Source organism: Canis lupus, chromosome X (genome assembly GCF_011100685.1).
Source record: "Canis lupus familiaris isolate Mischka breed German Shepherd chromosome X, alternate assembly UU_Cfam_GSD_1.0, whole genome shotgun sequence".
Classification (NCBI taxonomy): domain Eukaryota; kingdom Metazoa; phylum Chordata; class Mammalia; order Carnivora; family Canidae; genus Canis; species Canis lupus.
In genome coordinates, this window is record NC_049260.1 from 82,867,337 (window position 1) to 82,878,600 (window position 11,264).

Sequence of the window (11,264 nt, forward strand, 5' to 3'; positions counted from 1 at the left end):
AGGTATGGTTTCTTCTTTAAATGTTTGATAGAATTATTCTGGGAAGCCATCTGGCCCTGGACTTTTTTGTCTTGGGAGTTTTTTGATGACTGCTCCAATTTCCTCCCTGGTTATGGCCTGTTCAGGTTTTCTATTTCTTCCTGTTATAGGTTTGGTAGTTTGTGATTTTCCAGAAATGCGTCCATTTCTTCTAGATTGCCTAATTTATTGGTATATAGCTGCTCATGATATGTTTTTAAAATTGTTTATATTTCCTTGGTATTGGTGGTGATGTCTCCTTTTTCACTCATGATTTTATTAATTTGAGTCTTTGCTCGTTTGTTTTTAATAAGGCTGGCTAATGGTTTATCTATCTTATTAATTCTTTCAAAGAACTAACTCCTGGTTTTGTTGATCTTCTACAATTCTTCTGGTCTCTATTTCATTGAGTTCTGCTCCAATCTTGATTAACTCTCTTCTTCTGCTGTATGTAGGCTTTATTCGCTGTTCTTTCTCCAGTTCCTTTAGGTGCAAGGTTAGCTAATGCATTTGAGTTTTTTCCAAATTTTTTGAGGGATGCATTTATTGCTATGTATTTCCCTCTTAAGACTGCTTTTGCTGTATCCCAAAGATTTTGAAAGGTTGTATCTTCATTTTCATTAGTTTCCATGAATCTTTTTAATTCTTCTCTAATTTCCTGGTTAATCCACTCATCTTTTAGCAGGATGGTCTTTAACACCCACATGTTTGAGTTTCTTCCCAATTTCTTCTTGTGATTGAGTTCAAGTTTCAAAGCATTATGGTCTGAAAATATGCAGGGTACAATCCCAATCTTTTGGTATCGGTTGAGACCTGATTTGTGACCCAGTATGTAGTCTATTCTAGAGAAAGTTCCAGGTGCACTTGAAAAGAATGTATTCAGTTGCGTTTGGATATAAATTCTGTAAATATCTGTGAAATCCATCTTGTCCAGTGTATCATTTAAAGCTCTTGTTTCTTTGGAGATGTTGTGCTCAGGATATCTGTTATTTGCAGAAAGTGATGTGTTGAAGTCTCCCAGTATTAGTGTATTATTATCTATGTCTTTACTTTGGTTATTAATTGATTGAAATACTTGGCAGCTCCCACATTAGGGGCTTAAATATTCATTATTGTTAGGTCCTCTTGTTGGATAGATCCTTTAAGTATGATAGTGTCCCTCTTCATCTCTGACTACAGTCTTTGGGATAAACTTTAATTTATCTGATATGAAGATTGCTATCCCTGCTTTTTTTGAGGACCATTTGAATGGTAAATGGTCCTCCAACCTTTCATTTCCAGGCTGGAGGTGTCTTTACGTCTAAAATGAGTCTCTTATAGACAGCAAATAGATGGGTCTTGCTTTTTTATCTTGTCTGAAACCCTGCGCCTTTTGATAGGGTCATTAAGCCCATTCACATTCAGAGTTACTATTGAAAGATACGAATTTAGTGTCATCATAATACCTATTCAGTTCCTGTTTTTGTGGATTATTTCTTTGGGCATCCTCTTTCTTTTACAGAGTCCCCATTAATATTTCTTGCAGAGCTGGTTTGGTGGTCACATATTCTTTCAGTTTCTGCCTATCTTGGAAGCTCTTTATCTCTCCTATTTTGAATGAGAGCCTTGCTGTTTAGAGTATTCTTGGCTGCATGATCTGTCTTCTCATTTAGGACCCTGAATATATCCTGCCAGCCCTTTCTGGCCTGCCAGGTCTCTGTGGAGAGTTCTACTGTTAATCTAATATTTCCTCCGATATGTTAGGGATCTCTTGTCTCTTGCTGCTTTAAGGATTTCCTCTTTATCTTTCAAATTTGCAAGTTTCACTATTAAACGTTGAGGTGTTGAACAGTTTTTATTGATTTAAGGGGGGGACCTCTGTATCTCCTGGATCTGAATGCCTGTTTCTCTCCCCAAATTAAGGAAGTTCTCAGCCATTATTTGTTCAAATATGCTTTCTGGTCCTCTCTCCTCTTGGCACCCTCTGGAACCCCAATTAAACATAGATTTTTCATTCTGAGGCTGTTATTTATTTCCTTTAACCTTTTCTCATGGTGTTTTAATTGTTTTTCTCTTTTTCCCTCAGCTTCCTTCCTTGACTTCAATTTGTCTTCTATGTCACTCACTCGTTCTTCTACCTCATTAACCCTCATTGTTAGGACCTCCGGTTTGGATTGCATCTCATTTAATTGATTTTTTTTAAGATTTTATTTATTTATTCATGATAGTCACAGAGAGAGAGAGAGAGAGAGGCAGAGCGAGAAGCAGGCTCTATGCACCGGGAGCCCGACGTGGGACTCGATCCCGGGTCTCCAGGATCGCGCCCTGGGCCAAAGGCAGGCGCCAAACCGCTGCGCCACCCAGGGATCCCTCATTTAATTGATTTTTAATTTCGGCCTGATTAGATCTAAATTCTGCAGTCATGAAGTCTCTTTAATCCTTTATGCTTTTTTCCAGAGCCACCAGTAGCTTTATAATTGTGCTTCTGAATTGGCTTTCTGATATCAAATTGTAGTCCAAATTCTGTAACTCTGTGGCAGCAAGTACTGTTTCTGTTTCTTGTGGTGAGTTCTCCTTTCTAGTCAATGCAGAGTGGCTAAAAATGGGTTGTACTTGTTAGAAGCGCAAACTCTTCTCTGTAGCGTTCCACCTGTCCTCTCTTTAAAGCTCAGGTTGAATTTGTAGGCTTTCAGGATGATTTGAAAGTTATCTAGGTGTGTTGGTGGGGACAGGTGACTTGGAGACCCACTCCCCTGCCATCTTGCCTCACCCCGTGAAGACTTTTTAAAAGTAATCTCTGCACCCAATGTGGGGTTGAGCTCATGACCTGGAGTCCAAGAGTCACATGCTCTGCCCATTGACCAAGCCAGGCACCCCTTTGTGTAATCTTTTTAAAGTATTAGGTTAGGTATTTATTTGGATCTTTTAGGCTTTTTAAAAATATAAGCTTTTATAGCAATATACTTTTCTCTAAACACTGCTTTAGTCATAACCCATGGGTTTTGCAGTGTTTTGGTTTTCATTTATTTTCAAGTATGTTCTAATTTACTTTGTTATGTCTTCAGTTAACCACTAGGTATTTAAGGATGTGTTATCAAATTCCACGTATTTGTGAATTTCCCAAATTTCCTGCTGTTAATTTCATTCTGATGTTGTCAGAGAACAGACTTCGTAGGACTTCAGTCCTTTAAAATTTATAAAGACTTTTTTATGGGTTAACATATGGTCTGTCCTGAATAATGTTTCAAGTGCTCTTTAGAACAACCTCTATTCTGTGTTGGGTGAAGTATTCTATAGAAGTTTATTAGATATAGTTGATTTATATAGTGTTGTTCAAGTCTTCTATTTTCTTGTTGATTTTATACCTGGTTGTTCTATTCATTATTGAAATTCGCATATTTAAGTATCTAAATATTATTGTTGGATTGTCTATTCATCAGTTCTGTCAGATTTTGCTTCATGTATTTTGGGACTCTGATGTGATATACACACACACATATATATATATATACATACATATTTTCATATGCTCTTATAAAATGTCTTTATATCTACTGGCAAATTTTTAAAAGATTTTATTTATTTATTTATTCATTCATTCATTCATGAGAAACACACACACAGAGAGAGAGGCAGAGACACAGGCAGAGGGAAAACCAGGCTCCATGCAGGGAGCCTGACGTGGGACTCAATCCTGGGTCCCCAGGATCAGGCCCTGGGCTAAAGGCAGTGCTAAACTGCTGAGCCACCCAGGCTGCCCTCTACTAGCAACTTTTGTCTTAAGTTAATTTTGTTTGGGGACCCCTGGGTGGCTCAGCAGTTGAGCATGTGCCTTTGGCTCAGGGCATGATCCCACTGTTCTGGAACTGAGTCCCACATTGGGCTCTCTGCATGGAGCTTGCTTCTCCCTCTGCCTGTGTCTCTGCCTCTATCTCTCTCTGTGTCTCTCATGAATAAATACATAAAATCTTTTAAAAATATATTTTATTTTGTTTGATATCACTATAGCCAGTCAATCTTTCTGTAACTCATTGCATGGTGTATTTTTTCTATCCCTTTTTTTTTCTATCCCTTTACTTTCAATCTATTTGTGTCTTTGAATCTAAAGTGTATCTCTTATGTACAGCACATAGGTAGTCCATGATTTTTATATCCATTCTGCCAATCTCTTCTTTTTTGGTGGTATTGCTTAATCCACTCACACTTTTTTTTTTTTTTTTGAGAGGGAGAGAGTGGAGTGAAGGGCAGAGAGAGAAACAGAATCCTGAGCAGGCTCCAGGCCCAGTGCAGAGTCCGATGCAGGGCTCAATTTCACAACCATGAGATCATGATCTGAGGTGAAATCAAGAGTTGGATGTTTAACCATTTGAGCCATCCAGGCACCCCCGAATCCATTCACATTTAATGTAACTACTGATAATGTAGGACTTATGACGGCTAAGTTGCTCCTTGTTTTTTATATCCTATGTCTTTTTTTCCCTACATTTCTCCATTACTTCCCTCCTGTGTTAAATAGCATTTTCATTCCCTCGTCATTTTTTTTAAGTTTTTTTTTTTAGTTTTTTTTATTTATGATAGTCACAGAGAGAGAGAGAGAGAGAGAGAGGCAGAGACACAGGCAGAGGGAGAAGCAGGCTCCATGCACCAGGAGTCCATTGTGGGATTCGATCCCGGGTCTCCAGGATCGCGCCCTGGGCCAAAGGCAGGCGCCAAACCGCTGCGCCACCCAGGGATCCCCATTCCCTCGTCATTTTAAAAATTATATTTATTTGGAGTTATTTTCTTCTTGTTTGCTGTGTGGTTTACAATTAAACATCTTAATTTATGACAATCCAGTTCAGATAAATGGCCACTCAATTTCAATAGTATACAAAAAGTTTGCTCCCACATAGCTCCATTGTCTGTCCATCTTTGTGCTTTTATTGCAATATAAATTACATCTTTATGTATTGCATGCCCATCAACATGGATTTATAATTATTGCGTTATGTAACTATAACTAACTTTAAATTAGGAGGAAAAAGAGTTAGAAATAAAATATACCTATGTATTCTTTTTTGTATTTACCTATACAGTTACCTATACTAATATTCTTTATTTTTTCATGTGGATTTAAGTTACTGTCCAGTGTCCTTTCATTTCAGCTGAAAGTACTCCTTTTAATATTTCTTATATTATATATATATTTCTTATATTTCTATATGATGAATCACCTCAGTTGGTCTGGTGATGTCATATTTTCTCATTCATTTTTGAAGGATAGCTCTACGAGAATAGGATACTTTGTTGATAGTTTTTTTTTTCTTTTAGCACTTTGAATATATTGTTCCAGTAATTCTAGCTTCATTGTTTTCTGATGGGAAATTGGCTAGTAATATTATAAAGGATCCCTTGTACCGGATGAATTTCTTCTGCCTTGCTGCTTTGAAGACTCTTTGTCTTTGACTTTGGACAGTTTGATTCTCATGTATCTTGGTGAGATTCTCTTTGAGCTATTTCTATTTGGAGTTCATTGAACTCGTTAGATGTGCAGAGAAATGTATTTCATCACATTTTGATACCTTTTGTTACCATTTCTTTGAATATTCTTTCTGCCCTTTTGTCTCTCACTTTTCCCAGTGAGACTCCTGTTACTATGTATATTGGTTCACTTGACCATGTTCCATAGTTCTCAGATGGCTCTGTTCATTTTTCTTCATTCTTTTTTCTTTCTATTCCGCAGACTGGATAATCTGATTTGACTAATCTTCGAGTGTGCTGTTTCTTTCTTCTGCCAGTTCAGATGAATTGTTGAGCCCCACTAGTGAATTTTTCATTTCAGTTTTTCTACTTTTTTAACTGCAGTAATTCTTATTGGCTCTTCTTCCTTTTTTGAAAATGACTTCTTTTTTTTAATTTTTATTTTTATTTATTTATTTTTTTTTAATTTTTTTTTATTTATTTATGATAGTCACAGAGAGAGAAAGAGAGAGAGGCAGAGACATAGGCAGAGGGAGAAGCAGGCTCCATGCACCGGGAGCCTGATGTGGGATTCGATCCCGCCCGGGTCTCCAGGATCGCGCCCTGGGCCAAAGGCAGGCGCCAAACCGCTGCGCCACCCAGGGATCCCTCTTCTTCCTTTTTTGAAAGTATTTCTGTACTTTTTCTTCTTTTTCTCCTAGTTCTTTTTTAAAGACTTTATTTATTCATAGAGACACACAGAGAGAGATAGAGAGAGAGAGAGAGAGAGAGGCAGAGGGAGAAGCAGGCTCCATGCCTGGAGCCCGATGCAGGACTCGATCCCAGGACTCCAGGATCGCGCCCTGGGCCAAAGGCAGGCGCCAAACTGCTGAGCCACCCAGGGATCCTCCTAATTTTTTTTTTATTGGAGTTCAATTTGCCAACATATAGCATGACACCCAGTTTTTATTTAAATTCCAGTTAAAAACATGGAATGCCTCATGAATTTGCTTGTCATCCTTGCACAGGGGCCATGCTAATCTTCTCTGTATCATTCTAATTTTAGTATACGCACTGCCAAAGGGAGCACACATATTGGTTCTTTTTAAAATATTTTATATCTCTGTATTAACATTCACTCTTTAATGAGGCATAATTCTCATGGTTTCCTTTACCTTTAAGAAAACAGAAATTGCTGATTTAAAGTACCTGTCTACCTAAGTCCAAAGTCAAGTCTTCCTCAAGGAACTGTTACTGTTGACTACTTCTTTTCCTTTATATAGGCCATACTTTTTTGCTTCTTTGTATGTCTCATAATTTTTTTCTTGAAAATTGGAAATTTAATAATGTGAGGGCTTTGCATATCAAATGCTCCTTTAAAGGTTTTGTTGTTGTTTATTTGTTTGTTTAATGATGTTACAGTACTAAATTTATAAAAATTTGTATTTTTTATCATGTGTGGCCCCTAAAGTCTCTCCTCACTTAGTGTCCAGATAATTACTTTACAGAGATTTTCTTGAATGCCAGTAATCTCCCAGTCATCGCCGAGTGGCTCTATGAGCTCACTGGGGTACAGCTTCAACTCTTAGCCAGGCAGTTCACAACCACCTCTTAGCCTTCTTTTGCTTCTTGTCTAGAATCCTCCCAATCAGGCAGCAGTGAGAACTTTGAGTCTTCTAGGTCTTTCATGAGCATGTGCACAGCCTTGAGCATGCTCACATCACTATACCTGTTCGTTTCCTTCTAGGTCCACAAAAACATTCCAAGGGCTTTTTAAAGCCTATGGACATCACATCTTCCAGATTTTCATTTTAAGATTTTTAGTAAGCTTATTGTTTATCTCAACTGTTATCTACAGCTTGAGGCAGTTGCAATATTAAACAACTGATACGGATTGGTTTTAACAAATGCCCCCAGGGAAAAGTTTGTTGGCACTGGTACACCTCTGTGTTAGGTCAAATATAGACAAGCTTTGAAAACGTGTTAATCCCAGGAACCACCAAACAGATCAATAAGAGCAGTCATTTGCGAAGGAAGCTTTAAAGGAGCTCCTACCCTTTTCTGCCCACTCCAGTGGCTACCAAGTGGTTGGTTTTCAGTGATTGAGGGCTGTTAGTATTCCAGGCTACCGCAGAACTGGGCATGGAAAGGTAGGAATAGGGCAAGCTAAAACACCACAAAGGTCAGTTTTCTTACCAAGATTCAATTGGTTTTTGTTGGTTTTGTTTTGTTTTGTTCTTGAGTCAATAGTTCCTAGATTGCTGCAAGTCTTTGGTTAACTTCCAGAGTTCTAAAAAGTTGATTCTGACCATTTTTGTTAGTCTTGTCTTCGGTTTTTTTAGGGGAAAGAATTTTCAGAGGTCCTGATGTTCCCACTGATGTCCTCAAGTGTCCTTTAAAGACATATAAATAATAAGAAAAATAGTTTATACATTTACTCATATAGTTTCCTTTTTAATTCCTTCATTCTTCTGTGTAGATCTCTATTTCAATCTTTAATTTTCCAAGCACTAGAAACTTCCTTTCTTTATTTTATTTTATTTTTTTTAGAAACTTCCTTTCTTTAAAGAGCAGTCGACTGGCACCGAATTCCTTCAGTTGTTATATATCTGAAAAAGTCTTATTTCACCATGGGATTTTTAAAAACAAGATTTTATGTATTTATTCATGAGAGACACAGAATGAGAGGCAGAGTCATAGACAGAGGGAGAAGCAGGCTTCATGCAGGGAGCCTGATGCAGAACTCGATCCTGGGACCCCAGGATCATGACCTGAGCCAAAGGCAGACTCTCAAACACTGAGCCACCCAGAAATCCCTCACCATGGATTTTTTTTTTTTTTTTTTTTTTTTATTTTTTATTTTTTTTATTGGTGTTCAATTTACTAACATACAGAATAACACCCAGTGCCCGTCACCCATTCACTCCCACCCCCCGCCCTCCTCCCCTTCTACCACCCCTAGTTCGTTTCCCAGAGTTAGCAGTCTTTATGTTCTGTCTCCCTTTCTGATATTTCCCACACATTTCTTCTCCCTTCCCTTATTTTCCCTTTCACTATTATTTATATTCCCCAAATGAATGAGAACATATAATGTTTGTCCTTCTCCGACTGACTTACTTCACTCAGCATAATACCCTCCAGTTCCATCCACGTTGAAGCAAATGGTGGGTATTTGTCATTTCTAATAGCTGAGTAATATTCCATTGTATACATAAACCACATCTTCTTTATCCATTCATCTTTCGTTGGACACCGAGGCTCCTTCCACAGTTTGGCTATCGTGGCCATTGCTGCTAGAAACATCGGGGTGCAGGTGTCCCGGCGTTTCATTGCATTTGTATCTTTGGGGTAAATCCCCAACAGTGCAATTGCTGGGTCGTAGGGCAGGTATATTTTTAACTGTTTGAGGAACCTCCACACAGTTTTCCAGAGGGGCTGCACCAGTTCACATTCCCACCAACAGTGTAAGAGGGTTCCCTTTTCTCCACATCCTCTCCAACATTTGTTGTTTCCTGCCTTGTTAATTTTTCCCATTCTCACTGGTGTGAGGTGGTATCTCATTGTGGTTTTGATTTGTATTTCCCTGATGGCAAGTGATGCAGAGCATTTTCTCATATGCATGTTGGCCATGTCTATGTCTTCTTCTGTGAGATTTCTGTTCATGTCTTTTGCCCATTTCATGATTGGATTGTTTGTTTCTTTGGTGTTGAGTTTAATAAGTTCTTTATAGATCTTGGAAACTAGCCCTTTATCTGATATGTCATTTGCAAATATCTTCTCCCATTCTGTAGGTTGTCTTTGAGTTTTGTTGACTGTATCCTTTGCTGTGCAAAAGCTTCTTATCTTGATGAAGTCCCAATAGTTCATTTTTGCTTTTGTTTCTTTTGCCTTCGTGGATGTATCTTGCAAGAAGTTACTATGGCCGAGTTCAAAAAGGGTGTTGCCTGTGTTCTTCTCTAGGATTTTGATGGAATCTTGTCTCACATTTAGATCTTTCATCCATTTTGAGTTTATCTTTGTGTATGGTGAAAGAGAGTGGTCTAGTTTCATTCTTCTGCATGTGGATGTCCAATTTTCCCAGCACCATTTATTGAAGAGACTGTCTTTCTTCCAATGGATAGTCTTTCCTCCTTTATCGAATATTAGTTGCCCATAAAGTTCAGGGTCCACTTCTGGATTCTCTATTCTGTTCCACTGATCTATGTGTCTGTTTTTGTGCCAGTACCACACTGTCTTGATGACCACAGCTTTGTAGTACAACCTGAAATCTGGCATTGTGATGCCCCCAGATATGGTTTTCTTTTTTAAAATTCCCCTGGCTATTCGGGGTCTTTTCTGATTCCACACAAATCTTAAAATAATTTGTTCTAACTCTCTGAAGAAAGTCCATGGTATTTTGATAGGGATTGCATTAAACGTGTATATTGCCCTGGGTAACATTGACATTTTCACAATATTAATTCTGCCAATCCATGAGCATGGAATATTTTTCCATCTCTTTGTGTCTTCCTCAATTTCTTTCAGAAGTGTTCTATAGTTTTGAGGGTATAGATCCTTTACATCTTTGGTGAGGTTTATTCCTAGGTATCTTATGCTTTTGGGTGCAATTGTAAATGGGATTGACTCCTTAATTTCTCTTTCTTCAGTCTCATTGTTAGTGTATAGAAATGCCACTGACTTCTGGGCATTGATTTTGTATCCTGCCACGCTACCGAATTGCTGTATGAGTTCTAGCAATCTTGGGGTGGAGACTTTTGGGTTTTCTATGTAGAGTATCATGTCATCGGCGAAGAGGGAGAGTTTGACTTCTTCTTTGCCAATTTGAATGCCTTTAATGTCTTTTTGTTGTCTGATTGCTGAGGCTAGGACTTCCAGTACTATGTTGAATAGCAGTGGTGAGAGTGGACATCCCTGTCTTGTTCCTGATCTTAGGGGAAAGGCTCCCAGTGCTTCCCCATTGAGAATGATATTTGCTGTGGGCTTTTCATAGATGGCTTTTAAGATGTCGAGGAATGTTCCCTCTATCCCTACACTCTGAAGAGTTTTGATCAGGAATGGATGCTGTATTTTGTCAAATGCTTTCTCTGCATCCAATGAGAGGATCATATGGTTCTTGGTTTTTCTCTTGCTGATATGATGAATCACATTGATTGTTTTACGGGTGTTGAACCAGCCTTGTGTCCCAGGGATAAATCCTACTTGGTCATGGTGAATAATTGTCTTAATGTACTGTTGGATCCTATTGGCCAGTATCTTGTTGAGAATTTTTGCATCCATGTTCATCAGGGATATTGGTCTGTAATTCTCCTTTTTGGCGGGGTCTTTGTCTGGCTTTGGAATTAAGGTGATGCTGGCTTCATAGAACGAATTTGGAAGTACTCCATCTCTTTCTATCTTTCCAAACAGCTTTAGGAGAATAGGTATGATTTCTTCTTTAAACGTTTGATAAAATTCTCCTGGGAAGCCATCTGGCCCTGGACTCTTGTGTCTTGGGAGGTTTTTGATGACTGCTTCAATTTCCTCCCTGGTTATTGGCCTGTTCAGGTTTTCTATTTCTTCCTGTTCCAGTTTTGGTAGTTTGTGGCTTTCCAGGAATGCGTCCATTTCTTCTAGATTGCCTAATTTATTGGCGTATAGCTGTTCATAATAGGTTTTTAAAATCGTTTGTATTTCCTTGGTGTTGGTAGTGATCTCTCCTTTCTCATTCATGATTTTATTAATTTGAGTCTTCTCTCTCTTCTTTTTAATAAGGCTGGCTAATGGTTTATCTATCTTATTAATTCTTTCAAAGAACCAACTCCTGGTTCTGTTGATCTGTTCCACAGTTC

General features: G+C 38.4%; 1 non-coding gene across 1 annotated transcript; it reads right to left on the reverse strand.

Annotated features, from left to right (window-relative positions):
• Positions 1–6,419: 6,419 nt before the first annotated feature.
• On the reverse strand, positions 6,420–6,526 carry LOC119868576. Its single transcript, XR_005386569.1, has one exon. It is a non-coding gene; the product is annotated as a U6 spliceosomal RNA (small nuclear RNA).
• Positions 6,527–11,264: the final 4,738 nt, after the last annotated feature.